At 43.6% G+C, this 27,700-nt stretch overlaps 22 non-coding genes and 2 pseudogenes across 22 annotated transcripts; all 24 read right to left on the minus strand.

Moving 5' to 3' along the window:
• Positions 1-189: 189 nt before the first annotated feature.
• LOC136735144 (5S ribosomal RNA) lies at positions 190-308 on the minus strand. Its single transcript, XR_010810766.1, has one exon. It is a non-coding gene; the product is annotated as a 5S ribosomal RNA (ribosomal RNA).
• A 1,066-nt stretch (positions 309-1,374) lies between these two features.
• On the minus strand, positions 1,375-1,493 carry LOC136735609 (5S ribosomal RNA). The gene has a single exon (XR_010811146.1). It is a non-coding gene; the product is annotated as a 5S ribosomal RNA (ribosomal RNA).
• Positions 1,494-2,549: 1,056 nt separating this feature from the next.
• Positions 2,550-2,668, minus strand: LOC136735911 (5S ribosomal RNA). The gene has a single exon (XR_010811438.1). It is a non-coding gene; the product is annotated as a 5S ribosomal RNA (ribosomal RNA).
• Positions 2,669-3,734: 1,066 nt separating this feature from the next.
• On the minus strand, positions 3,735-3,853 carry LOC136735304 (5S ribosomal RNA). Its single transcript, XR_010810922.1, has one exon. It is a non-coding gene; the product is annotated as a 5S ribosomal RNA (ribosomal RNA).
• A 1,066-nt stretch (positions 3,854-4,919) lies between these two features.
• On the minus strand, positions 4,920-5,038 carry LOC136735731 (5S ribosomal RNA). The gene has a single exon (XR_010811262.1). It is a non-coding gene; the product is annotated as a 5S ribosomal RNA (ribosomal RNA).
• A 1,066-nt stretch (positions 5,039-6,104) lies between these two features.
• LOC136735393 (5S ribosomal RNA) lies at positions 6,105-6,223 on the minus strand. The gene has a single exon (XR_010811002.1). It is a non-coding gene; the product is annotated as a 5S ribosomal RNA (ribosomal RNA).
• A 1,055-nt stretch (positions 6,224-7,278) lies between these two features.
• Positions 7,279-7,397, minus strand: LOC136735895 (5S ribosomal RNA). The gene has a single exon (XR_010811422.1). It is a non-coding gene; the product is annotated as a 5S ribosomal RNA (ribosomal RNA).
• Positions 7,398-8,452: 1,055 nt separating this feature from the next.
• LOC136735610 (5S ribosomal RNA) lies at positions 8,453-8,571 on the minus strand. The gene has a single exon (XR_010811147.1). It is a non-coding gene; the product is annotated as a 5S ribosomal RNA (ribosomal RNA).
• Positions 8,572-9,637: 1,066 nt separating this feature from the next.
• Positions 9,638-9,756, minus strand: LOC136735611 (5S ribosomal RNA). The gene has a single exon (XR_010811148.1). It is a non-coding gene; the product is annotated as a 5S ribosomal RNA (ribosomal RNA).
• A 1,055-nt stretch (positions 9,757-10,811) lies between these two features.
• LOC136735956 (5S ribosomal RNA) lies at positions 10,812-10,930 on the minus strand. Its single transcript, XR_010811483.1, has one exon. It is a non-coding gene; the product is annotated as a 5S ribosomal RNA (ribosomal RNA).
• Positions 10,931-11,985: 1,055 nt separating this feature from the next.
• LOC136735472 (5S ribosomal RNA) lies at positions 11,986-12,103 on the minus strand. Its single transcript, XR_010811056.1, has one exon. It is a non-coding gene; the product is annotated as a 5S ribosomal RNA (ribosomal RNA).
• A 1,069-nt stretch (positions 12,104-13,172) lies between these two features.
• On the minus strand, positions 13,173-13,291 carry LOC136735612 (5S ribosomal RNA). The gene has a single exon (XR_010811149.1). It is a non-coding gene; the product is annotated as a 5S ribosomal RNA (ribosomal RNA).
• A 1,066-nt stretch (positions 13,292-14,357) lies between these two features.
• Positions 14,358-14,476, minus strand: LOC136735613 (5S ribosomal RNA). Its single transcript, XR_010811150.1, has one exon. It is a non-coding gene; the product is annotated as a 5S ribosomal RNA (ribosomal RNA).
• A 1,055-nt stretch (positions 14,477-15,531) lies between these two features.
• On the minus strand, positions 15,532-15,650 carry LOC136735626 (5S ribosomal RNA). The gene has a single exon (XR_010811162.1). It is a non-coding gene; the product is annotated as a 5S ribosomal RNA (ribosomal RNA).
• Positions 15,651-16,716: 1,066 nt separating this feature from the next.
• On the minus strand, positions 16,717-16,825 carry LOC136735454 (uncharacterized; annotated as a pseudogene).
• A 1,066-nt stretch (positions 16,826-17,891) lies between these two features.
• LOC136735615 (5S ribosomal RNA) lies at positions 17,892-18,010 on the minus strand. The gene has a single exon (XR_010811152.1). It is a non-coding gene; the product is annotated as a 5S ribosomal RNA (ribosomal RNA).
• A 1,055-nt stretch (positions 18,011-19,065) lies between these two features.
• LOC136735524 (uncharacterized) lies at positions 19,066-19,174 on the minus strand (annotated as a pseudogene).
• A 1,066-nt stretch (positions 19,175-20,240) lies between these two features.
• On the minus strand, positions 20,241-20,359 carry LOC136735713 (5S ribosomal RNA). Its single transcript, XR_010811245.1, has one exon. It is a non-coding gene; the product is annotated as a 5S ribosomal RNA (ribosomal RNA).
• A 1,066-nt stretch (positions 20,360-21,425) lies between these two features.
• LOC136735931 (5S ribosomal RNA) lies at positions 21,426-21,544 on the minus strand. Its single transcript, XR_010811458.1, has one exon. It is a non-coding gene; the product is annotated as a 5S ribosomal RNA (ribosomal RNA).
• A 1,055-nt stretch (positions 21,545-22,599) lies between these two features.
• Positions 22,600-22,718, minus strand: LOC136735616 (5S ribosomal RNA). The gene has a single exon (XR_010811153.1). It is a non-coding gene; the product is annotated as a 5S ribosomal RNA (ribosomal RNA).
• A 1,055-nt stretch (positions 22,719-23,773) lies between these two features.
• Positions 23,774-23,892, minus strand: LOC136735801 (5S ribosomal RNA). The gene has a single exon (XR_010811328.1). It is a non-coding gene; the product is annotated as a 5S ribosomal RNA (ribosomal RNA).
• Positions 23,893-24,958: 1,066 nt separating this feature from the next.
• Positions 24,959-25,077, minus strand: LOC136735255 (5S ribosomal RNA). The gene has a single exon (XR_010810873.1). It is a non-coding gene; the product is annotated as a 5S ribosomal RNA (ribosomal RNA).
• A 1,066-nt stretch (positions 25,078-26,143) lies between these two features.
• LOC136735298 (5S ribosomal RNA) lies at positions 26,144-26,262 on the minus strand. The gene has a single exon (XR_010810916.1). It is a non-coding gene; the product is annotated as a 5S ribosomal RNA (ribosomal RNA).
• Positions 26,263-27,317: 1,055 nt separating this feature from the next.
• Positions 27,318-27,436, minus strand: LOC136735327 (5S ribosomal RNA). The gene has a single exon (XR_010810944.1). It is a non-coding gene; the product is annotated as a 5S ribosomal RNA (ribosomal RNA).
• Between the last annotated feature and the right edge of the window lie 264 nt (positions 27,437-27,700).

Raw genomic sequence — 27,700 nt, forward strand, 5'->3', positions numbered from 1 at the left:
CACTTCTAGCCATGATGCTCAATTTATTTACGAATGTACCCTAGTTACTAGGGACCGTTTACGTTGGAGAACAAGATCTATTGTATGCCTGTGTATTTGGGGAAGTCAAATCTGAAATAATGATGAAATTGCGTGTATCCAAAGTTAAAACTCGTGATTTGTCGCGCTCTGGTGTGTAAAAGATGCAAAAGCTTACAGCACCTGGTATTCCCAGGCGGTCTCCCATCCAAGTACTGACCAGGCCCGAGCCTGCTTAGCTTCCGAGATCGGACGAGATTGGGCGTATTCAGGCTAGTATGGCCGTAAGCCAGGGAGGCTGTCCCTGACGCTCTACTTAAAGGGAAGGCAATATCCGTTTCTGCCGTTCATACTTACAGTTGAACTGTCTCTCTACTCTAAAGCCCGGGACACACCAGCGCGCCGCAGACAGTCCCTGCTAACACGCCACGTTGTGGCAACATTGTGGCAACGTTGTGCGTTAGCTGGGGTGCCACACCAGACCGGAACTATATATTACAAAACGAACACATTGTCTTGATAAAACAGCTGTAATTGAGTGCCTGACACGCCAGTCAAGCGCAATCTTGAGAAGGTGTGCATTTCAGTAAGGATTTCAATTGACATGCAGTATGAAACTGAAAGGAGGTTGCATCACTATGATGCATAACATTGCATGTATTGTATTTTCAAGTGTTTGCATTCATCCTGTTGTCATTTTGTTTTGAAAGCAGAAGAATCATTCAACAGGTTGCTGAGACAAATGTAAACCAGTAAAACATATGAAGAGAAACAAACCTTGAATATAAGTTCAGTTGTTTAAACATTTGACAAACTATGGTGAGGGGGTAAGAAAACACACAAATCCAGCAGCTCCTGTATTTCAATACACCAGAACCCAATATTATTGGCGAGTCGGGTAGTCCATCATCACAGTTCGAGGGCAGGCATCATTTCAGTAATTTCATCCCGTTGCATTCACATCCGTGCCTTGAATGAGATTGAATGTGATCTTTGCTCTCAAGTATGTTCCCAAGTTTTACACTTTCGTGCTTTGCATGAATGGGAATGGAACCGTGTGTGTTGAATGAGGCTCCTTGTGAGCACTGAACTTTGTCCGGTGGAGTTCCTTTTTGTGTTGCTGTAATTGTGTCATTTCTTGATGAGAAAGATTAGGCAACATTTAGTCACTTCTAGCCATGATGCTCAATTTATTTACGAATGTACCCTAGTTACTAGGGACCGTTTACGTTGGAGAACAAGATCTATTGTATGCCTGTGTATTTGGGGAAGTCAAATCTGAAATAATGATGAAATTGCGTGTATCCAAAGTTAAAACTCGTGATTTGTCGCCCTTTGGTGTGTAAAAGATGCAAAAGCTTACAGCACCTGGTATTCCCAGGCGGTCTCCCATCCAAGTACTGACCAGGCCCGAGCCTGCTTAGCTTCCGAGATCGGACGAGATCGGGCGTATTCAGGCTAGTATGGCCGTAAGCCAGGGAGGCTGTCCCTGACGCTCTACTTAAAGGGAAGGCAATATCCGTTTCTGCCGTTCATACTTACAGTTGAACTGTCTCTCTACTCTAAAGCCCGGGACACACCAGCGCGCCGCAGACAGTCCCTGCTAATATGCCACGTTGTGGCAACGTTGTGCGTTAGCTGGGGTGCCACACCAGACCGGAACTATATTTTACAAAACGAACACATTTGTCTTGATAAAACAGCTGTAATTGAGTGCCTGACACGCCAGTCAAGCGCAATCTTGAGAAGGTGTGCATTTCAGTAAGGATTTCAATTGACATGCAGTATGAAACTGAAAGGAGGTTGCATCACTATGATGCATAACATTGCATGTTTTGTATTTTCAAGTGTGTGCATTCATCCTGTTGTCATTTTGTTTTGAAAGCAGAAGAATCATTCAACAGGTTGCTGAGACAAATGTAAACCAGTAAAACATATGAAGAGAAACAAACCTTGAATATAAGTTCAGTTGTTTAAACATTTGACAAACTATGGTGAGGGGGTAAGAAAACACACAAATCCAGCAGCTCCTGTATTTCAATACACCAGAACCCAATATTATTGGCGAGTCGGGTAGTCCATCATCACAGTTCGAGGGCAGGCATCATTTCAGTAATTTCATCCCGTTGCATTCACATCCGTGCCTTGAATGAGATTGAATGTGATCTTTGCTCTCAAGTATGTTCCCAAGTTTTACACTTTCGTGCTTTGCATGAATGGGAATGGAACCGTGTGTGTTGAATGAGGCTCCTTGTGAGCACTGAACTTTGTCCGGTGGAGTTCCTTTTTGTGTTGCTGTAATTGTGTCATTTCTCGATGAGAAAGATTAGGCAACATTTAGTCACTTCTAGCCATGATGCTCAATTTATTTACGAATGTACCCTAGTTACTAGGGACCGTTTACGTTGGAGAACAAGATCTATTGTATGCCTGTGTATTTGGGGAAGTCAAATCTGAAATAATGATGAAATTGCGTGTATCCAAAGTTAAAACTCGTGATTTGTCGCCCTCTGGTGTGTAAAAGATGCAAAAGCTTACAGCACCTGGTATTCCCAGGCAGTCTCCCATCCAAGTACTGACCAGGCCCGAGCCTGCTTAGCTTCCGAGATCGGACGAGATCGGGCGTATTCAGGCTAGTATGGCCGTAAGCCAGGGAGGCTGTCCCTGACGCTCTACTTAAAGGGAAGGCAATATCCGTTTCTGCCGTTCATACTTACAGTTGAACTGTCTCTCTACTCTAAAGCCCGGGACACACCAGCGCGCCGCAGACAGTCCCTGCTAACACGAAACGTTGTGGCAACATTGTGGCAACGTTGTGCGTTAGCTGGGGTGCCACACCAGACCGGAACTATATATTACAAAACGAACACATTGTCTTGATAAAACAGCTGTAATTGAGTGCCTGACATGCCAGTCAAGCGCAATCTTGAGAAGGTGTGCATTTCAGTAAGGATTTCAATTGACATGCAGTATGAAACTGATAGGAGGTTGCATCACTATGATGCATAACATTGCATGTATTGTATTTTCAAGTGTGTGCATTCATCCTGTTGTCATTTTGTTTTGAAAGCAGAAGAATCATTCAACAGGTTGCTGAGACAAATGTAAACCAGTAAAACATATGAAGAGAAACAAACCTTGAATATAAGTTCAGTTGTTTAAACATTTGACAAACTATGGTGAGGGGGTAAGAAAACACACAAATCCAGCAGCTCCTGTATTTCAATACACCAGAAGCCAATATTATTGGCGAGTCGGGTAGTCCATCATCACAGTTCGAGGGCAGGCATCATTTCAGTAATTTCATCCCGTTGCATTCACATCCGTGCCTTGAATGAGATTCAATGTGATCTTTGCTCTCAAGTATGTTCCCAAGTTTTACACTTTCGTGCTTTGCATGAATGGGAATGGAACCGTGTGTGTTGAATGAGGCTCCTTGTGAGCACTGAACTTTGTCCGGTGGAGTTCCTTTTTGTGTTGCTGTAATTGTGTCATTTCTCGATGAGAAAGATTAGGCAACATTTAGTCACTTCTAGCCATGATGCTCAATTTATTTACAAATGTACACTAGTTACTAGGGACCGTTTACGTTGGAGAACAAGATCTATTGTATGCCTGTGTATTTGGGGAAGTCAAATCTGAAATAATGATGAAATTGCGTGTATCCAAAGTTAAAACTTGTGATTTGTCGCCCTTTGGTGTGTAAAAGATGCAAAAGCTTACAGCACCTGGTATTCCCAGGCGGTCTCCCATCCAAATACTGACCAGGCCCGAGCCTGCTTAGCTTCCGAGATCGGACGAGATTGGGCGTATTCAGGCTAGTATGGCCGTAAGCCAGGGAGGCTGTCCCTGACGCTCTACTTAAAGGGAAGGCAATATCCGTTTCTGCCGTTCATACTTACAGTTGAACTGTCTCTCTACTCTAAAGCCCGGGACACACCAGCGCGCCGCAGACAGTCCCTGCTAACACGCCACGTTGTGGCAACATTGTGGCAAAGTTGTGCGTTAGCTGGGGTGCCACACCAGACCGGAACTATATATTACAAAACGAACACATTGTCTTGATAAAACAGCTGTAATTGAGTGCCTGACACGCCAGTCAAGCGCAATCTTGAGAAGGTGTGCATTTCAGTAAGGATTTCAATTGACATGCAGTATGAAACTGAAAGGAGGTTGCATCACTATGATGCATAACATTGCATGTATTGTATTTTCAAGTGTTTGCATTCATCCTGTTGTCATTTTGTTTTGAAAGCAGAAGAATCATTCAACAGGTTGCTGAGACAAATGTAAACCAGTAAAACATATGAAGAGAAACAAACCTTGAATATAAGTTCAGTTGTTTAAACATTTGACAAACTATGGTGAGGGGGTAAGAAAACACACAAATCCAGCAGCTCCTGTATTTCAATACACCAGAACCCAATATTATTGGCGAGTCGGGTAGTCCATCATCACAGTTCGAGGGCAGGCATCATTTCAGTAATTTCATCCCGTTGCATTCACATCCGTGCCTTGAATGAGATTGAATGTGATCTTTGCTCTCAAGTATGTTCCCAAGTTTTACACTTTCGTGCTTTGCATGAATGGGAATGGAACCGTGTGTGTTGAATGAGGCTCCTTGTGAGCACTGAACTTTGTCCGGTGGAGTTCCTTTTTGTGTTGCTGTAATTGTGTCATTTCTCGATGAGAAAGATTAGGCAACATTTAGTCACTTCTAGCCATGATGCTCAATTTATTTACGAATGTACCCTAGTTACTAGGGACCGTTTACGTTGGAGAACAAGATCTATTGTATGCCTGTGTATTTGGGGAAGTCAAATCTGAAATAATGATGAAATTGCGTGTATCCAAAGTTAAAACTCGTGATTTGTCGCCCTCTGGTGTGTAAAAGATGCAAAAGCTTACAGCACCTGGTATTCCCAGGCGGTCTCCCATCAAAGTACTGACCAGGCCCGAGCCTGCTTAGCTTCCGAGATCGGACGAGATCGGGCGTATTCAGGCTAGTATGGCCGTAAGCCAGGGAGGCTCTCCCTGACGCTCTACTTAAAGGGAAGGCAATATCCGTTTCTGCCGTTCATACTTACAGTTGAACTGTCTCTCTACTCTAAAGCCCGGGACACACCAGCGCGCCGCAGACAGTCCCTGCTAACACGCCACGTTGTGGCAACATTGTGGCAACGTTGTGCGTTAGCTGGGGTGCCACACCAGACCGGAACTATATATTACAAAACGAACACATTGTCTTGATAAAACAGCTGTAATTGAGTGCCTGACACGCGAGTCAAGCGCAATCTTGACAAGGTGTGCATTTCAGTAAGGATTTCAATTGACATGCAGTATGAAACTGAAAGGAGGTTGCATCACTATGATGCATAACATTGCATGTATTGTATTTTCAAGTGTGTGCATTCATCCTGTTGTCATTTTGTTTTGAAAGCAGAAGAATCATTCAACAGGTTGCTGAGACAAATGTAAACCAGTAAAACATATGAAGAGAAACAAACCTTGAATATAAGTTCAGTTGTTTAAACATTTGACAAACTATGGTGAGGGGGTAAGAAAACATACAAATCCAGCAGCTCCTGTATTTCAATACACCAGAACCCAACATGATTGGCGAGTCGGGTAGTCCATCATCACAGTTCGATGGCAGGCATCATTTCAATAATTTCATCCCGTTGCATTCACATCCGTGCCTTGAATGAGATTGAATGTGATCTTTGCTCTCAAGTATGTTCCCAAGTTTTACACTTTCTTGCTTTGCATGAATGGGAATGGAACCGTGTGTGTTGAATGAGGCTCCTTGTGAGCACTGAACTTTGTCCGGTGGAGTTCCTTTTTGTGTTGCTGTAATTGTGTCATTTCTTGATGAGAAAGATTAGGCAACATTTAGTCACTTCTAGCCATGATGCTCAATTTAGTTACGAATGTACCCTAGTTACTAGGGACCGTTTACGTTGGAGAACAAGATCTATTGTATGCCTGTGTATTTGGGGAAGTCAAATCTGAAATAATGATGAAATTGTGTGTATCCAAAGTTAAAACTCGTGATTTGTCGCCCTCTGGTGTGTAAAAGGTGCAAAAGCTTACAGCACCTGGTATTCCCAGGCGGTCTCCCATCCAAGTGCTGACCAGGCCCGAGCCTGCTTGGCTTCCGAGATCGGACGAGATCGGGCGTATTCAGGCTAGAATGGCCATAAGCCAGGGAGGCTGTTCCTGACGCTCTACTTAAAGGGAAGGCAATATCCGTTTCTGCCGTTCATACTTACAGTTGAACTGTCTCTCTACTCTAAAGCCCGGGACACACCAGCGCGCCGCAGACTGTCCCTGCTAACACGCCACGTTGTGGCAACGTTGTGCGTTAGCTGGGGTGCCACACCAGACCGGAACTATATTTTACAAAACGAACACATTGTCTTGATAAAACAGCTGTAATTGAGTGCCTGTCACGCCAGTCAAGCGCAATCTTGAGAAGGTGTGCATTTCAGTAAGGATTTCAATTGACATGCAGTATGAAACTGAAAGGAGGTTGCATCACTATGATGCATAACATTGCATGTAGTGTATTTTCAAGTGTGTGCATTCATCCTGTTGTCATTTTGTTTTGAAAGCAGATGAATCATTCAACAGGTTGCTGAGACAAATGTAAACCAGTAAAACATATGAAGAGAAACAAACCTTGAATATAAGTTCAGTTGTTTAAACATTTGACAAACTATGGTGAGGGGGTAAGAAAACACACAAATCCAGCAGCTCCTGTATTTCAATACACCAGAACCCAATATTATTGGCGAGTCGGGTAGTCCATCATCACAGTTCGAGGGCAGGCATCATTTCAGTAATTTCATCCCGTTGCATTCACATCCGTGCCTTGAATGAGATTGAATGTGATCTTTGCTCTCAAGTACGTTCCCAAGTTTTACACTTTCGTGCTTTGCATGAATGGGAATGGAACCGTGTGTGTTGAATGAGGCTCCTTGTGAGCACTGAACTTTGTCCGGTGGAGTTCCTTTTTGTGTTGCTGTAATTGTGTCATTTCTTGATGAGAAAGATTAGGCAACATTTAGTCACTTCTAGCCATGATGCTCAATTTATTTACGAATGTACCCTAGTTACTAGGGACCGTTTACGTTGGAGAACAAGATCTATTGTATGCCTGTGTATTTGGGGAAGTCAAATCTGAAATAATGATGAAATTGCGTGTATCCAAAGTTAAAACTCGTGATTTGTCGCCCTCTGGTGTGTAAAAGATGCAAAAGCTTACAGCACCTGGTATTCCCAGGCGGTCTCCCATCCAAGTACTGACCAGGCCCGAGCCCGCTTGGCTTCCGAGATCTGATGAGATCGGGCGTATTCAGGCTAGTATGGCCGTAAGCCAGGGAGGCTGTCCCTGACGCTCTACTTAAAGGGAAGGCAATATCCGTTTCTGCCGTTCATACTTACAGTTGAACTGTCTCTCTACTCTAAAGCCCGGGACACACCAGCGCACCGCAGACAGTCCCTGCTAACATGCCACGTTGTGGCAACGTTGTGCGTTAGCTGGGGTGCCACACCAGACCGGAACTATATTTTACAAAACGAACACATTGTCTTGATAATACAGCTGTAATTGTGTGCCTGACACGCCAGTCAAGCGCAATCTTGAGAAGGTGTGCATTTCAGTAAGGATTTCAATTGACATGCAGTATGAAACTGAAAGGAGGTTGCATCACTATGATGCATAACATTGCATGTATTGTATTTTCAAGTGTGTGCATTCATCCTGTTGTCATTTTGTTTTGAAAGCAGAAGAATCATTCAACAGGTTGCTGAGACAAATGTAAACCAGTAAAACATATGAAGAGAAACAAACCTTGAATATAAGTTCAGTTGTTTAAACATTTGACAAACTATGGTGAGGGGGTAAGAAAACACACAAATCCAGCAGCTCCTGTATTTCAATACACCAGAACCCAATATTATTGGCGAGTCGGGTAGTCCATCATCACAGTTCGAGGGCAGGCATCATTTCAGTAATTTCATCCCGTTGCATTCACATCCGTGCCTTGAATGAGATTGAATGTGATCTTTGCTCTCAAGTATGTTCCCAAGTTTTACACTTTCGTGCTTTGCATGAATGGGAATGGAACCGTGTGTGTTGAATGAGGCTCCTTGTGAGCACTGAACTTTGTCCGGTGGAGTTCCTTTTTGTGTTGCTGTAATTGTGTCATTTCTCGATGAGAAAGATTAGGCAACATTTAGTCACTTCTAGCCATGATGCTCAATTTATTTACGAATGTACCCTAGTTACTAGGGACCGTTTACGTTGGAGAACAAGATCTATTGTATGCCTGTGTATTTGGGGAAGTCAAATCTGAAATAATGATGAAATTGCGTGTATCCAAAGTTAAAACTCGTGATTTGTCGCCCTCTGGCGTGTAAAAGATGCAAAAGCTTACAGCACCTGGTATTCCCAGGCGGTCTCCCATCCAAGTACTGACCAGGCCCGAGCCTGCTTAGCTTCCGAGATCGGACGAGATCGGGCGTATTCAGGCTAGTATGGCCGTAAGCCAGGGAGGCTGTCCCTGACGCTCTACTTAAAGGGAAGGCAATATCCGTTTCTGCCGTTCATACTTACAGTTGAACTGTCTCTCTACTCTAAAGCCCGGGACACACCAGTGCGCCGCAGACAGTCCCTGCTAACATGCCACGTTGTGGCAACATTGTGGCAACGTTGTGCGTTAGCTGGGGTGCCACACCAGACCGGAACTATATATTACAAAACGAACACATTGTCTTGATAAAACAGCTGTAATTTAGTGCCTGACACGCCAGTCAAGCGCAATCTTGAGAAGGTGTGCATTTCAGTAAGGATTTCAATTGACAAGCAGTATGAAACTGAAAGGAGGTTGCATCACTATGATGCATAACATTGCATGTATTGTATTTTCAAGTGTGTGCATTCATCCTGTTGTCATTTTGTTTTGAAAGCAGAAGAATCATTCAACAGGTTGCTGAGACAAATGTAAACCAGTAAAACATATGAAGAGAAACAAACCTTGAATATAAGTTCAGTTGTTTAAACATTTGAGAAAGTATGGTGAGGGGGTAAGAAAACATACAAATCCAGCAGCTCCTGTATTTCAATACACCAGAACCCAATATTATTGGCGAGTCGGGTAGTCCATCATCACAGTTCGAGGGCAGGCATCATTTCAGTAATTTCATCCCGTTGCATTCACATCCGTGCCTTGAATGAGATTGAATGTGATCTTTGCTCTCAAGTATGTTCCCAAGTTTTACACTTTCGTGCTTTGCATGAATGGGAATGGAACCGTTTGTGTTGAATGAGGCTCCTTGTGAGCACTGAACTTTGTCCGGTGGAGTTCCTTTTTGTGTTGCTGTAATTGTGTCATTTCTCGATGAGATAGATTAGGCAACATTTAGTCACTTCTAGCCATGATGCTCAATTTATTTACGAATGTACCCTAGTTACTAGGGACCGTTTACGTTGGAGAACAAGATCTATTGTATGCCTGTGTATTTGGGGAAGTCAAATCTGAAATAATGATGAAATTGCGTGTATCCAAAGTTAAAACTCGTGATTTGTCGCCCTCTGGTGTGTAAAAGATGCAAAAGCTTACAGCACCTGGTATTCCCAGGCGGTCTCCCATCCAAGTACTGACCAGGCCCGAGCCTGCTTAGCTTCCGAGATCGGACGAGATCGGGCGTATTCAGGCTAGTATGGCCGTAAGCCAGGGAGGCTATCCCTGACGCTCTACTTAAAGGGAAGGCAATATCCGTTTCTGCCGCTCATACTTGCAGTTGAACTGTCTCTCTACTCTAAAGTCCGGGACACACCAGCGCGCCGCAGACAGTCCCTGCTAACACGAAACGTTGTGGCAACGTTGTGCGTTAGCTGGGGTGCCACACCAGACCGGAACTATATTTTACAAAACGAACACATTGTCTTGATAATACAGCTGTAATTGAGTGCCTGACACGCCAGTCAAGCGCAATCTTGAGAAGGTGTGCATTTCAGTAAGGATTTCAATTGACATGCAGTATGAAACTGAAAGGAGGTTGCATCACTATGATGCATAACATTGCATGTATTGTATTTTCAAGTGTGTGCATTCATCCTGTTGTCATTTTGTTTTGAAAGCAGAAGAATCATTCAACAGGTTGCTGAGACAAATGTAAACCAGTAAAACATATGAAGAGAAACAAACCTTGAATATAAGTTCAGTTGTTTAAACATTTGACAAACTATGGTGAGGGGGTAAGAAAACACACAAATCCAGCAGCTCCTGTATTTCAATACACCAGAACCCAATATTATTGGCGAGTCGGGTAGTCCATCATCACAGTTCGAGAGCAGGCATCATTTCAGTAATTTCATCCCGTTGCATTCACATCCGTGCCTTGAATGAGATTGAATATGATCTTTGCTCTCAAGTATGTTCCCAAGTTTTACACTTTCGTGCTTTGCATGAATGGGAATGGAACCGTGTGTGTTGAATGAGGCTCCTTGTGAGCACTGAACTTTGTCCGGTGGAGTTCCTTTTTGTGTTGCTGTAATTGTGTCATTTCTCGATGAGAAAGATTAGGCAACATTTAGTCACTTCTAGCCATGATGCTCAATTTATTTACGAATGTACCCTAGTTACTAGGGACCGTTTACGTTGGAGAACAAGATCTATTGTATGCCTGTGTATTTGGGGAAGTCAAATCTGAAATAATGATGAAATTGCGTGTATCCAAAGTTAAAACTCGTGATTTGTCGCCCTCTGGTGTGTAAAAGATGCAAAATCTTACAGCACCTGGTATTCCCAGGCGGTCTCCCATCCAAGTACTGACCAGGCCCGAGCCTGCTTAGCTTCCGAGATCGGACGAGATCGGGCGTATTCAGGCTAGTATGGCCGTAAGCCAGGGAGGCTGTCCTTGACCCTCTACTTAAAGGGAAGGCAATATCCGTTTCTGCCGCTCATACTTGCAGTTGAACTGTCTCTCTACTCTAAAGTCCGGGACACACCAGCACGCTGCAGACAGTCCCTGCTAACACGAAACGTTGTGGCAACGTTGTGCGTTAGCTGGGGTGCCACACCAGACCGGAACTATATATTACAAAACGAACACATTGTCTTGATAAAACAGCTGTAATTGAGTGCCTGACACGCCAGTCAAGCGCAATCTTGAGAAGGTGTGCATTTCAGTAAGGATTTCAATTGACATGCAGTATGAAACTGAAAGGAGGTTGCATCACTATGATGCATAACATTGCATGTATTGTATTTTCAAGTGTGTGCATTCATCCTGTTGTCATTTTGTTTTGAAAGCAGAAGAATCATTCAACAGGTTGCTGAGACAAATGTAAACCAGTAAAACATATGAAGAGAAACAAACCTTGAATATAAGTTCAGTTGTTTAAACATTTGACAAACTATGGTGAGGGGGTAAGAAAACACACAAATCCAGCAGCTCCTGTATTTCAATACACCAGAACCCAATATTATTGGCGAGTCGGGTAAGCCATCATCACAGTTCGAGGGCAGGCATCATTTCAGTAATTTCATCCCGTTGCATTCACATCCGTGCCTTGAATGAGATTGAATGTGATCTTTGCTCTCAAGTATGTTCCCAAGTTTTACACTTTCGTGCTTTGCATGAATGGGAATGGAACCGTGTGTGTTGAATGAGGCTCCTTGTGAGCAGTGAACTTTGTCCGGTGGAGTTCCTTTTTGTGTTGCTGTAATTGTGTCATTTCTCGATGAGAAAGATTAGGCAACATTTAGTCACTTCTAGCCATGATGCTCAATTTATTTACGAATGTACCCTAGTTACTAGGGACCGTTTACGTTGGAGAACAAGATCTATTGTATGCCTGTGTATTTGGGGAAGTCAAATCTGAAATAATGATGAAATTGCGTGTATCCAAAGTTAAAAATCGTGATTTGTCGCCCTCTGGTGTGTAAAAGATGCAAAAGCTTGCAGCACCTGGTATACCCAGGCGGTCTCCCATCCAAGTACTGACCAGGCCCGAGCCTGCTTAGCTTCCGAGATCGGACGAGATCGGGCGTATTCAGGCTAGTAGGCCGTAAGCCAGGGAGGCTGTCCCTGACGCTCTACTTAAAGGGAAGGCAATATCCGTTTCTGCCGTTCATACTTACAGTTGAACTGTCTCTCTACTCTAAAGCCCGGGACACACCAGCGCGCCGCAGACAGTCCCTGCTAACACGCCACGTTGTGGCAACATTGTGGCAACGTTGTGCGTTAGCTGGGGTGCCACACCAGACCGGAACTATATATTACAAAACGAACACATTGTCTTGATAAAACAGCTGTAATTGAGTGCCTGACACGCCAGTCAAGCGCAATCTTGAGAAGGTGTGCATTTCAGTAAGGATTTCAATTGACATGCAGTATGAAACTGAAAGGAGGTTGCATCACTATGATGCATAACATTGCATGTATTGTATTTTCAAGTGTGTGCATTCATCCTGTTGTCATTTTGTTTTGAAAGTAGAAGAATCATTTTTGCTGAGGTTGCTGAGACAAATGTAAACCAGTAAAACATATGAAGAGAAACAAACCTTGAATATAAGTTCAGTTGTTTAAACATTTGACAAACTATGGTGAGGGGGTAAGAAAACACACAAATCCAGCAGCTCCTGTATTTCAATACACCAGAACCCAATATTATTGGCGAGTCGGGTAGTCCATCATCACAGTTCGAGGGCAGGCATCATTTCAGTAATTTCATCCCGTTGCATTCACATCCATGCCTTGAATGAGATTGAATGTGATCTTTGCTCTCAAGTATGTTCCCAAGTTTTACACTTTCGTGCTTTGCATGAATGGGAATGGAACCGTGTGTGTTGAATGAAGCTCCTTGTGAGCACTGAACTTTGTCCGGTGGAGTTCCTTTTTGTGTTGCTGTAATTGTGTCATTTCTCGATGAGAAAGATTAGGCAACATTTAGTCACTTCTAGCCATGATGCTCAATTTATTTACGAATGTACCCTAGTTACTAGGGACCGTTTACGTTGGAGAACAAGATCTATTGTATGCCTGTGTATTTGGGGAAGTCAAATCTGAAATAATGATGAAATTGCGTGTATCCAAAGTTAAAACTTGTGATTTGTCGCCCTCTGGTGTGTAAAAGATGCAAAAGCTTACAGCACCTGGTATTCCCAGGCGGTCTCCCATCCAAGTACTGACCAGGCCCGAGCCTGCTTAGCTTCCGAGATCGGACGAGATCGGGCGTATTCAGGCTAGTATGGCCGTAAGCCAGGGAGGCTGTCCCTGACGCTCTACTTAAAGGGAAGGCAATATCCGTTTCTGCCGTTCATACTTACAGTTGAACTGTCTCTCTACTCTAAAGCCCGGGACACACCAGCGCGCCGCAGACAGTCCCTGCTAACACGCCACGTTGTGGCAACATTGTGGCAACGTTGTGCGTTAGCTGGGGTGCCACACCAGACCGGAACTATATATTACAAAACGAACACATTCTCTTGATAAAACAGCTGTAATTGAGTGCCTGACACGCCAGTCAAGCGCAATCTTGAGAAGGTGTGCATTTCAGTAAGGATTTCAATTGACATGCAGTATGAAACTGAAAGGAGGTTGCATCACTATGATGCATAACATTGCATGTATTGTATTTTCAAGTGTGTGCATTCATCCTGTTGTCATTTTGTTTTGAAAGCAGAAGAATCATTCAACAGGTTGCTGAGACAAATGTAAACCAGTAAAACATATGAAGAGAAACAAACCTTGAATATAAGTTCAGTTGTTTAAACATTTGACAAACTATGGTGAGGGGGTAAGAAAACACACAAATCCAGCAGCTCCTGTATTTCAATACACCAGAACCCAATATTATTGGCGAGTCGGGTAGTCCATCATCACAGTTCGAGGGCAGGCATCATTTCAGTAATTTCATCCCGTTGCATTCACATCCGTGCCTTGAATGAGATTGAATGTGATCTTTGCTCTCAAGTATTTTCCCAAGTTTTACACTTTCGTGCTTTGCATGAATGGGAATGGAACCGTGTGTGTTGAATGAGGCTCCTTGTGAGCACTGAACTTTGTCCGGTGGAGTTCCTTTTTGTGTTGCTGTAATTGTGTCATTTCTCGATGAGAAAGATTAGGCAACATTTAGTCACTTCTAGCCATGATGCTCAATTTATTTACGAATGTACACTAGTTACTAGGGACCGTTTACGTTGGAGAACAAGATCTATTCTATGCCTGTGTATTTGGGGAAGTCAAATCTGAAATAATGATGAAATTGCGTGTATACAAAGTTAAAACTCGTGATTTGTCGCCCTCTGGTGTGTAAAAGATGCAAAAGCTTACAGCACCTGGTATTCCCAGGCGGTCTCCCATCCAAGTACTGACCAGGCCCGAGCCTGCTTAGCTTCCGAGATCGGACGAGATCGGGCGTATTCAGGCTAGTATGGCCGTAAGCCAGGGAGACTGTCCCTGACGCTCTACTTAAAGGGAAGGCAATATCCGTTTCTTCCGCTCATACTTGCAATTGAACTGTCTCTCTACTCTAAAGTCCGGGACACACCAGCGCGCCGCAGACAGTCCCTGCTAACACGAAACGTTGTGGCAACGTTGTGCGTTAGCTGGGGTGCCACACCAGACCGGAACTATATATTACAAAACGAACACATTGTCTTGATAAAACAGCTGTAATTGAGTGCCTGACACGCCAGTCAAGCGCAATCTTGAGAAGGTGTGCATTTCAGTAAGGATTTCAATTGACATGCAGTATGAAACTGAAAGGAGGTTGCATCACTATGATGCATAACATTGCATGTATTGTATTTTCAAGTGTGTGCATTCATCCTGTTGTCATTTTGTTTTGAAAGCAGAAGAATCATTCAACAGGTTGCTGAGACAAATGTAAACCAGTAAAACATATGAAGAGAAACAAACCTTGAATATAAGTTCAGTTGTTTAAACATTTGACAAACTATGGTGAGGGGGTAAGAAAACACACAAATCCAGCAGCTCCTGTATTTCAATACACCAGAACCCAATATTATTGGCGAGTCGGGTAGTCCATCATCACAGTTCGAGGGCAGGCATCATTTCAGTAATTTCATCCCGTTGCATTCACATCCGTGCCTTGAATGAGATTGAATGTGATCTTTGCTCTCAAGTATGTTCCCAAGTTTTACACTTTCGTGCTTTGCATGAATGGGAATGGAACCGTGTGTGTTGAATGAAGCTCCTTGTGAGCACTGAACATTGTCCGGTGGAGTTCCTTTTTGTGTTGCTGTAATTGTGTCATTTCTCGATGAGAAAGATTAGGCAACATTTAGTCACTTCTAGCCATGATGCTCAATTTATTTACGAATGTACCCTAGTTACTAGGGACCGTTTACGTTGGAGAACAAGATCTATTGTATGCCTGTGTATTTGGGGAAGTCAAATCTGAAATAATGATGAAATTGCGTGTATCCAAAGTTAAAACTCGTGATCTGTCGCCCTCTGGTGTGTAAAAGATGCAATAGCTTACAGCACCTGGTATTCCCAGGCGGTCTCCCATCCAAGTACTGACCAGGCCCAAGCCTGCTTAGCTTCCGAGATCGGACGAGATCGGGCGTATTCAGGCTAGTATGGCCGTAAGCCAGGGAGGCTGTCCCTGACGCTCTACTTAAAGGGAAGGCAATATCCGTTTCTGCCGTTCATACTTGCAGTTGAACTGTCTCTCTACTCTAAAGCCCGGGACACACCAGCGCGCCGCAGACAGTCCCTGCTAACACGCCACGTTGTGGCAACATTGTGGCAACGTTGTGCGTTAGCTGGGGTGCCACACCAGACCGGAACTATATATTACAAAACGAACACATTCTCTTGATAAAACAGCTGTAATTGAGTGCCTGACACGCCAGTCAAGCGCAATCTTGAGAAGGTGTGCATTTCAGTAAGGATTTCAATTGACATGCAGTATGAAACTGAAAGGAGGTTGCATCACTATGATGCATAACATTGCATGTATTGTATTTTCAAGTGTGTGCATTCATCCTGTTGTCATTTTGTTTTGAAAGCAGAAGAATCATTCAACAGGTTGCTGAGACAAATGTAAACCAGTAAAACATATGAAGAGAAACAAACCTTGAATATAAGTTCAGTTGTTTAAACATTTGACAAACTATGGTGAGGGGGTAAGAAAACACACAAATCCAGCAGCTCCTGTATTTCAATACACCAGAACCCAATATTATTGGCGAGTCGGGTAGTCCATCATCACAGTTCGAGGGCAGGCATCATTTCAGTAATTTCATCCCGTTGCATTCACATCCGTGCCTTGAATGAGATTGAATGTGATCTTTGCTCTCAAGTATGTTCCCAAGTTTTACACTTTCGTGCTTTGCATGAATGGGAATGGAACCGTGTGTGTTGAATGAGGCTCCTTGTGAGCACTGAACTTTGTCCGGTGGAGTTCCTTTTTGTGTTGCTGTAATTGTGTCATTTCTCGATGAGAAAGATTAGGCAACATTTAGTCACTTCTAGCCATGATGCTCAATTTATTTACGAATGTACCCTAGTTACTAGGGACCGTTTACGTTGGAGAACAAGATCTATTGTATGCCTGTGTATTTGGGGAAGTCAAATCTGAAATAATGATGAAATTGCGTGTATCCAAAGTTAAAACTCGTGATTTGTCGCCCTCTGGTGTGTAAAAGATGCAAAAGCTTACAGCACCTGGTATTCCCAGGCGGTCTCCCATCCAAGTACTGACCAGGCCCGAGCCTGCTTAGCTTCCGAGATCGGGCGTATTCAGGCTAGTATGGCCGTAAGCCAGGGAAGCTGTCCCTGACGCTCTACTTAAAGGGAAGGCAATATCCGTTTCTGCCGCTCATACTTGCAGTTGAACTGTCTCTCTACTCTAAAGCCCGGGACACACCAGCGCGCTGCAGCCAGTCCCTTCTTACATGCCACGTTGTGGCAACATTGTGGCAACGTTGTGCGTTAGCTGGGGTGCCACACCAGACCGGAACTATATATTACAAAACGAACACATTGTCTTGATAAAACAGCTGTAATTGCGTGCCTGACACGCCAGTCAAGCGCAATCTTGAGAAGGTGTGCATTTCAGTAAGGATTTCAATTGACATGCAGTATGAAACTGAAAGGAGGTTGCATCACTATGATGCATAACATTGCATGTATTGTATTTTCAAGTGTGTGCATTCATCCTGTTGTCATTTTGTTTTGAAAGCAGAAGAATCATTCAACAGGTTGCTGAGACAAATGTAAACCAGTAAAACATATGAAGAGAAACATACCTTGAATATAAGTTCAGTTGTTTAAACATTTGACAAACTATGGTGAGGGGGTAAGAAAACACACAAATCCAGCAGCTCCTGTATTTCAATACACCAGAACCCAATATTATTGGCGAGTCGGGTAGTCCATCATCACAGTTCGAGGGCAGGCATCATTTCAGTAATTTCATCCCGTTGCATTCACATCCGTGCCTTGAATGAGATTGAATGTGATCTTTGCTCTCAAGTATGTTCCCAAGTTTTACACTTTCGTGCTTTGCATGAATGGGAATGGAACCGTGTGTGTTGAATGAGGCTCCTTGTGAGCACTGAACTTTGTCCGGTGGAGTTCCTTTTTGTGTTGCTGTAATTGTGTCATTTCTCGATGAGAAAGATTAGGCAACATTTAGTCACTTCTAGCCATGATGCTCAATTTATTTACGAATGTACCCTAGTTACTAGGGACCGTTTACGTTGGAGAACAAGATCTATTGTATGCCTGTGTATTTGGGGAAGTCAAATCTGAAATAATGATGAAATTGCGTGTATCCAAAGTTAAAACTCGTGATTTGTCGCCCTCTGGTGTGTAAAAGATGCAAAAGCTTACAGCACCTGGTATTCCCAGGCGGTCTCCCATCCAAGTACTGACCAGGCCCGAGCCTGCTTAGCTTCCGAGATCGGACGAGATCGGGCGTATTCAGGCTAGTATGGCCGTAAGCCAGGGAAGCTGTCCCTGACGCTCTACTTAAAGGGAAGGCAATATCCGTTTCTGCCGCTCATACTTGCAGTTGAACTGTCTCTCTACTCTAAAGTCCGGGACACACCAGCGCGCCGCAGACAGTCCCTGCTAACACGAAACGTTGTGGCAACGTTGTGCGTTAGCTGGGGTGCCACACCAGACCGGAACTATATTTTACAAAACGAACACATTGTCTTGATAATACAGCTGTAATTGAGTGCCTGACATGCCAGTCAAGCGCAATCTTGAGAAGGTGTGCATTTCAGTAAGGATTTCAATTGACATGCAGTATGAAACTGAAAGGAGGTTGCATCACTATGATGCATAACATTGCATGTATTGTATTTTCAAGTGTGTGCATTCATCCTGTTGTCATTTTGTTTTGAAAGCAGAAGAATCATTCAACAGGTTGCTGAGACAAATGTAAACCAGTAAAACATATGAAGAGAAACAAACCTTGAATATAAGTTCAGTTGTTTAAACATTTGACAAACTATGGTGAGGGGGTAAGAAAACACACAAATCCAGCAGCTCCTGTATTTCAATACACCAGAACCCAATATTATTGGCGAGTCGGGTAGTCCATCATCACAGTTCGAGGGCAGGCATCATTTCAGTAATTTCATCCCGTTGCATTCACATCCGTGCCTTGAATGAGATCGAATGTGATCATTGCTCTCAAGTATGTTCCCAAGTTTTACACTTTCGTGCTTTGCATGAATGGGAATGGAACCGTGTGTGTTGAATGAGGCTCCTTGTGAGCACTGAACTTTGTCCGGTGGAGTTCCTTTTTGTGTTGCTGTAATTGTGTCATTTCTCGATGAGAAAGATTAGGCAACATTTAGTCACTTCTAGCCATGATGCTCAATTTATTTACAAATGTACACTAGTTACTAGGGACCGTTTACGTTGGAGAACAAGATCTATTGTATGCCTGTGTATTTGGGGAAGTCAAATCTGAAATAATGATGAAATTGCGTGTATCCAAAGTTAAAACTCGTGATTTGTCGCCCTTTGGTGTGTAAAAGATGCAAAAGCTTACAGCACCTGGTATTCCCAGGCTGTCTCCCATCCAAGTACTGACCAGGCACGAGCCTGCTTAGCTTCCGAGATCGGGCGTATTCAGGCTAGTATGGCCGTAAGCCAGGAAGGCTGTCCCTGACGCTCTACTTAAAGGGAAGGCAATATCCGTTTCTGCCGCTCATACTTGCAGTTGAACTGTCTCTCTACTCTAAAGCCCGGGACACACCAGCGCGCTGCAGCCAGTCCCTGCTTACATGCCACGTTGTGGCAACATTGTGGCAACGTTGTGCGTTAGCTGGGGTGCCACACCAGACCAGAACTATATATTACAAAACGAACACATTGTCTTGATAAAACAGCTGTAATTGCGTGCCTGACACGCCAGTCAAGCGCAATCTTGAGAAGGTGTGCATTTCAGTAAGGATTTCAATTGACATGCAGTATGAAACTGAAAGGAGGTTGCATCACTATGATGCATAACATTGCATGTATTGTATTTTCAAGTGTGTGCATTCATCCTGTTGTCATTTTGTTTTGAAAGCAGAAGAATCATTCAACAGGTTGCTGAGACAAATGTAAACCAGTAAAACATATGAAGAGAAACATACCTTGAATATAAGTTCAGTTGTTTAAACATTTGACAAACTATGGTGAGGGGGTAAGAAAACACACAAATCCAGCAGCTCCTGTATTTCAATACACCAGAACCCAATATTATTGGCGAGTCGGGTAGTCCATCATCACAGTTCGAGGGCAGGCATCATTTCAGTAATTTCATCCCGTTGCATTCACATCCGTGCCTTGAATGAGATTGAATGTGATCTTTGCTCTCAAGTATGTTCCCAAGTTTTACACTTTCGTGCTTTGCATGAATGGGAATGGAACCGTGTGTGTTGAATGAGGCTCCTTGTGAGCACTGAACTTTGTCCGGTGGAGTTCCTTTTTGTGTTGCTGTAATTGTGTCATTTCTCGATGAGAAAGATTAGGCAACATTTAGTCACTTCTAGCCATGATGCTCAATTTATTTACGAATGTACCCTAGTTACTAGGGACCGTTTACGTTGGAGAACAAGATCTATTGTATGCCTGTGTATTTGGGGAAGTCAAATCTGAAATAATGATGAAATTGCGTGTATCCAAAGTTAAAACTCGTGATTTGTCGCCCTCTGGTGTGTAAAAGATGCAAAAGCTTACAGCACCAGGTATTCCCAGGCGGTCTCCCATCCAAGTACTGACCAGGCCCGAGCCTGCTTAGCTTCCGAGATCGGACGAGATCGGGCGTATTCAGGCTAGTATGGCCGTAAGCCAGTGAGGCTGTCCCTGACGCTCTACTTAAAGGGAAGGCAATATCCGTTTCTGCCGTTCATACTTACAGTTGAACTGTCTCTCTACTCTAAAGCCCGGGACACACCAGCGCGCCGCAGACAGTCCCTGCTAACACGCCACGTTGTGGCAACATTGTGGAAACGTTGTGCGTTAGCTGGGGTGCCACACCAGACCGGAACTATATATTACAAAACGAACACATTGTCTTGATAAAACAGCTGTAATTGAGTGCCTGACACGCCCGTCAAGCGCAATCTTGAGAAGGTGTGCATTTCAGTAAGGATTTCAATTGACATGCAGTATGAAACTGAAAGGAGGTTGCATCACTATGATGCATAACATTGCATGTATTGTATTTTCAAGTGTGTGCATTCATCCTGTTGTCATTTTGTTTTGAAAGCAGAAGAATCATTCAACAGGTTGCTGAGACAAATGTAAACCAGTAAAACATATGAAGAGAAACAAACCTTGAATATAAGTTCAGTTGTTTAAACATTTGACAAACTATGGTGAGGGGGTAAGAAAACACACAAATCCAGCAGCTCCTGTATTTCAATACACCAGAACCCAATATTATTGGCGAGTCGGGTAGTCCATCATCACAGTTCGAGGGCAGGCATCATTTCAGTAATTTCATCCCGTTGCATTCACATCCGTGCCTTGAATGAGATTGAATGTGATCTTTGCTCTCAAGTATGTTCCCAAGTTTTACACTTTCGTGCTTTGCATGAATGGGAATGGAACCGTGTGTGTTGAATGAGGCTCCTTGTGAGCACTGAACTTTGTCCGGTGGAGTTCCTTTTTGTGTTGCTGTAATTGTGTCATTTCTCGATGAGAAAGATTAGGCAACATTTAGTCACTTCTAGCCATGATGCTCAATTTATTTACGAATGTACCCTAGTTACTAGGGACCGTTTACGTTGGAGAACAAGATCTATTGTATGCCTGTGTATTTGGGGAAGTCAAATCTGAAATAATGATGAAATTGCGTGTATCCAAAGTTAAAACTCGTGATTTGTCGCCCTCTGGTGTGTAAAAGATGCAAAAGCTTACAGCACCTGGTATTCCCAGGCGGTCTCCCATCCAAGTACTGACCAGGCCGGAGCCTGCTTAGCTTCCGAGATCGGACGAGATCGGGCGTATTCAGGCTAGTATGGCCGTAAGCCGGGGAGGCTGTCCCTGATGCTCTACTTAAAGGGAAGGCAATATCCGTTTCTGCCGCTCATACTTGCAGTTGAACTGTCTCTCTACTCTAAAGTCCGGGACACACCAGCGCGCCGCAGACAGTCCCTGCTAACACGAAACGTTGTGGCAACGTTGTGCGTTAACTGGGGTGCCACACCAGACCGGAACTATATTTTACAAAACGAACACATTGTCTTGATAATACAGCTGTAATTGAGTGCCTGACACGCCAGTCAAGCGCAATCTTGAGAAGGTGTGCATTTCAGTAAGGATTTCAATTGACATGCAGTATGAAACTGAAAGGAGGTTGCATCACTATGATGCATAACATTGCATGTATTGTATTTTCAAGTGTGTGCATTCATCCTGTTGTCATTTTGTTTTGAAAGCAGAAGAATCATTCAACAGGTTGCTGAGACAAATGTAAACCAGTAAAACATGTGAAGAGAAACAAACCTTGAATATAAGTTCAGTTGTTTAAACATTTGACAAACTATGGTGAGGGGGTAAGAAAACACACAAATCCAGCAGCTCCTGTATTTCAATACACCAGAACCCAATATTATTGGCGAGTCGGGTAGTCCATCATCACAGTTCGAGGGCAGGCATCATTTCAGTAATTTCATCCCGTTGCATTCACATCCGTGACTTGAATGAGATTGAATGTGATCTTTGCTCTCAAGTATGTTCCCAAGTTTTACACTTTCGTGCTTTGCATGAATGGGAATGGAACCGTGTGTGTTGAATGAGGCTCCTTGTGAGCACTGAACTTTGTCCGGTGGAGTTCCTTTTTGTGTTGCTGTAATTGTGTCATTTCTCGATGAGAAAGATTAGGCAACATTTAGTCACTTCTAGCCATGATGCTCAATTTATTTACGAATGTACCCTAGTTACTAGGGACCGTTTACGTTGGAGAACAAGATCTATTGTATGCCTGTGTATTTGGGGAAGTCAAATCTGAAATAATGATGAAATTGCGTGTATCCAAAGTTAAAACTCGTGATTTGTCGCCCTCTGGTGTGTAAAAGATGCAAAAGCTTACAGCACCTGGTATTCCCAGGCGGTCTCCCATCCAAGTACTGACCAGGCCCGAGCCTGCTTAGCTTCCGAGATCGGACGAGATCGGGCGTATTCAGGCTAGTATGGCCGTAAGCCGGGGAAGCTGTCCCTGACGCTCTACTTAAAGGGAAGGCAATATCCGTTTCTGCCGCTCATACTTGCAGTTGAACTGTCTCTCTACTCTAAAGTCCGGGACACACCAGCGCGCCGCAGACAGTCCCTGCTAACACGAAACGTTGTGGCAACGTTGTGCGTTAGCTGGGGTGCCACACCAGACCGGAACTATATTTTACAAAACGAACACATTGTCTTGATAAAACAGCTGTAATTGAGTGCCTGACACGCCAGTCAAGCGCAATCTTGAGAAGGTGTGCATTTCAGTAAGGATTTCAATTGACATGCAGTATGAAACTGAAAGGAGGTTGCATCACTATGATGCATAACATTGCATGTATTGTATTTTCAAGTGTGTGCATTCATCCTGTTGTCATTTTGTTTTGAAAGCAGAAGAATCATTCAACAGGTTGCTGAGACAAATGTAAACCAGTAAAACATATGAAGAGAAACAAACCTTGAATATAAGTTCAGTTGTATAAACATTTGACAAACTATGGTGAGGGGGTAAGAAAACACACAAATCCAGCAGCTCCTGTATTTCAATACACCAGAACCCAATATTATTGGCGAGTCGGGTAGTCCATCATCACAGTTCGAGGGCAGGCATCATTTCAGTAATTTCATCCCGTTGCATTCACATCCGTGCCTTGAATGAGATTGAATGTGATCTTTGCTCTCAAGTATGTTCCCAAGTTTTACACTTTCGTGCTTTGCATGAATGGGAATGGAACCGTGTGTGTTGAATGAGGCTCCTTGTGAGCACTGAACTTTGTCCGGTGGAGTTCCTTTTTGTGTTGCTGTAATTGTGTCATTTCTCGATGAGAAAGATTAGGCAACATTTAGTCACTTCTAGCCATGATGCTCAATTTATTTACGAATGTACCCTAGTTACTAGGGACCGTTTACGTTGGAGAACAAGATCTATTGTATGCCTGTGTATTTGGGGAAGTCAAATCTGAAATAATGATGAAATTGCGTGTATCCAAAGTTAAAACTCGTGATTTGTCGCCCTCTGGTGTGTAAAAGATGCAAAAGCTTACAGCACCTGGTATTCCCAGGCGGTCTCCCATCCAAGTACTGACCAGGCCAGAGCCTGCTTAGCTTCCGAGATCGGACGAGATCGGGCGTATTCAGGCTAGTATGGCCGTAAGCCAGGGAGGCTGTCCCTGACGCTCTACTTACAGGGAAGGCAATATCCTTTTCTGCCGTTCATACTTACAGTTGAACTGTCTCTCTACTCTAAAGCCCGGGACACACCAGTGCGCCGCAGACAGTCCCTGCTAACACGCCACGTTGTGGCAACGTTGTGGCAACGTTGTGCGTTAGCTGGGGTGCCACACCAGACCGGAACTATATTTTACAAAACGAACACATTGTCTTGATAAAACAGCTGTAATTGAGTGCCTGACACGCCAGTCAAGCGCAATCTTGAGAAGGTGTGCATTTCAGTAAGGATTTCAATTGACATGCAGTATGAAACTGAAAGGAGGTTGCATCACTATGATGCATAACATTGCATGTATTGTATTTTCAAGTGTGTGCATTCATCCTGTTGTCATTTTGTTTTGAAAGCAGAAGAATCATTCAACAGGTTGCTGAGACAAATGTAAACCAGTAAAACATATGAAGAGAAACAAACCTTGAATATAAGTTCAGTTGTATAAACATTTGACAAACTATGGTGAGGGGGTAAGAAAACACACAAATCCAGCAGCTCCTGTATTTCAATACACCAGAACCCAATATTATTGGCGAGTCGGGTAGTCCATCATCACAGTTCGAGGGCAGGCATCATTTCAGTAATTTCATCCCGTTGCATTCACATCCGTGCCTTGAATGAGATTTAATGTGATCTTTGCTCTCAAGTATGTTCCCAAGTTTTACACTTTCGTGCTTTGCATGAATGGGAATGGAACCGTGTGTGTTGAATTAGGCTCCTTGTGAGCACTGAACTTTGTCCGGTGGAGTTCCTTTTTGTGTTGCTGTAATTGTGTCATTTCTCGATGAGAAAGATTAGGCAACATTTAGTCACTTCTAGCCATGATGCTCAATTTATTTACGAATGTACCCTAGTTACTAGGGACCGTTTACGTTGGAGAACAAGATCTATTGTATGCCTGTGTATTTGGGGAAGTCAAATCTGAAATAATGATGAAATTGCGTGTATCCAAAGTTAAAACTCGTGATTTGTCGCCCTCTGGTGTGTAAAAGATGCAAAAGCTTACAGCACCTGGTATTCCCAGGCGGTCTCCCATCCAAGTACTGACCAGGCCAGAGCCTGCTTAGTTTCCGAGATCGGACGAGATCGGGCGTATTCAGGCTAGTATGGCCGTAAGCCAGGGAGGCTGTCCCTGACGCTCTACTTAAAGGGAAGGCAATATCCTTTTCTGCCGTTCATACTTACAGTTGAACTGTCTCTCTACTCTAAAGCCCGGGACACACCAGTGCGCCGCAGACAGTCCCTGCTAACACGCCACGTTGTGGCAACGTTGTGGCAACGTTGTGCGTTAACTGGGGTGCCACACCAGACCGGAACTATATTTTACAAAACGAACACATTGTCTTGATAATACAGCTGTAATTGAGTGCCTGACACGCCAGTCAAGCGCAATCTTGAGAAGGTGTGCATTTCAGTAAGGATTTCAATTGACATGCAGTATGAAACTAAAAGGAGGTTGCATCACTATGATGCATAACATTGCATGTATTGTATTTTCAAGTGTGTGCATTCATCCTGTTGTCATTTTGTTTTGAAAGCAGAAGAATCATTCAACAGGTTGCTGAGACAAATGTAAACCAGTAAAACATATGAAGAGAAACAAACCTTGAATATAAGTTCAGTTGTTTAAACATTTGACAAACTATGGTGAGGGGGTAAGAAAACACACAAATCCAGCAGCTCCTGTATTTCAATACACCAGAACCCAATATTATTGGCGAGTCGGGTAGTCCATCATCACAGTTCGAGGGCAGGCATCATTTCAGTAATTTCATCCCGTTGCATTCACATCCGTGCCTTGAATGAGATTGAATGTGATCTTTGCTCTCAAGTATGTTCCCAAGTTTTACACTTTCGTGCTTTGCATGAATGGGAATGGAACCGTGTGTGTTGAATGAGGCTCCTTGTGAGCACTGAACTTTGTCCGGTGGAGTTCCTTTTTGTGTTGCTGTAATTGTGTCATTTCTCGAAGAGAAAGATTAGGCAACATTTAGTCACTTCTAGCCATGATGCTCAATTTATTTACGAATGTACCCTAGTTACTAGGGACCGTTTACGTTGGAGAACAAGATCTATTGTATGCCTGTGTATTTGGGGAAGTCAAATCTGAAATAATGATGAAATTGTGTGAATCCAAAGTTAAAACTCGTGATTTGTCGCCCTCTGGTGTGTAAAAGGTGCAAAAGCTTACAGCACCTGGTATTCCCAGGCGGTCTCCCATCCAAGTACTGACCAGGCCCGAGCCTGCTTAGCTTCCGAGATCGGACGAAATCAGGCGTATTCAGGCTAGTACGGCCGTAAGCCAGGGAGGCTGTCCCTGACGCTCTACTTAAAGGGAAGGCAATATCCGTTTCTGCCGCTCATACTTGCAGTTGAACTGTCTCTCTACTCTAAAGTCCGGGACACACCAGCGCGCCGCAGACAGTCCCTGCTAACACGAAACGTTGTGGCAACGTTGTGCGTTAGCTGGGGTGCCACACCAGACCGGAACTATATTTTACAAAACGAACACATTGTCTTGATAAAACAGCTGTAATTGAGTGCCTGACACGCCAGTCAAGCGCAATCTTGAGAAGGTGTGCATTTCAGTAAGGATTTCAATTGCCATGCAGTATGAAACTGAAAGGAGGTTGCATCACTATGATGCATAACATTGCATGTATTGTATTTTCAAGTGTGTGCATTCATCCTGTTGTCATTTTGTTTTGAAAGCAGAAGAATCATTCAACAGGTTGCTGAGACAAATGTAAACCAGTAAAACATATGAAGAGAAACAAACCTTGAATATAAGTTCAGTTGTTTAAACATTTGACAAACTATGGTGAGGGGGTAAGAAAACACACAAATCCAGCAGCTCCTGTATTTCAATACACCAGAACCCAATATTATTGGCGAGTCGGGTAGTCCATCATCACAGTTCGAGGGCAGGCATCATTTCAGTAATTTCATCCCGTTGCATTCACATCCGTGCCTTGAATGAGATTGAATGTGATCTTTGCTCTCAAGTATGTTCCCAAGTTTTACACTTTCGTGCTTTGCATGAATGGGAATGGAACCGTGTGTGTTGAATGAGGCTCCTTGTGAGCACTGAACTTTGTCCGGTGGAGTTCCTTTTTGTGTTGCTGTAATTGTGTCATTTCTCGATGAGAAAGATTAGGCAACATTTAGTCACTTCTAGCCATGATGCTCAATTTATTTACGAATGTACCCTAGTTACTAGGGACCGTTTACGTTGGAGAACAAGATCTATTGTATGCCTGTGTATTTGGGGAAGTCAAATCTGAAATAATGAAGAAATTGCGTGTATCCAAAGTTAAAACTCGTGATTTGTCGCCCTCTGGTGTGTAAAAGATGCAAAAGCTTACAGTACCTGGTATTCCCAGGCGGTCTCCCATCCAAGTACTGACCAGGCCGGAGCCTGCTTAGCTTCCAAGATCGGACGAGATCGGGCGTATTCAGGCTAGTATGGCCGTAAGCCGGGGAGGCTGTCCCTGATGCTCTACTTAAAGGGAAGGCAATATCCGTTTCTGCCGCTCATACTTGCAGTTGAACTGTCTCTCTACTCTAAAGTCCGGGACACACCAGCGTGCCGCAGACAGTCCCTGCTAACACGAAACGTTGTGGCAACGTTGTGCGTTAGCTGGGGTGCCACACCAGACCGTAACTGTATTTTACAAAACGAACACATTGTCTTGATAAAACAGCTGTAATTGAGTGCCTGACACGCCAGTCAAGCGCAAT

This window comes from Amia ocellicauda, unplaced genomic scaffold (genome assembly GCF_036373705.1).
Source record: "Amia ocellicauda isolate fAmiCal2 unplaced genomic scaffold, fAmiCal2.hap1 HAP1_SCAFFOLD_41, whole genome shotgun sequence".
Lineage (NCBI taxonomy): Eukaryota > Metazoa > Chordata > Actinopteri > Amiiformes > Amiidae > Amia > Amia ocellicauda.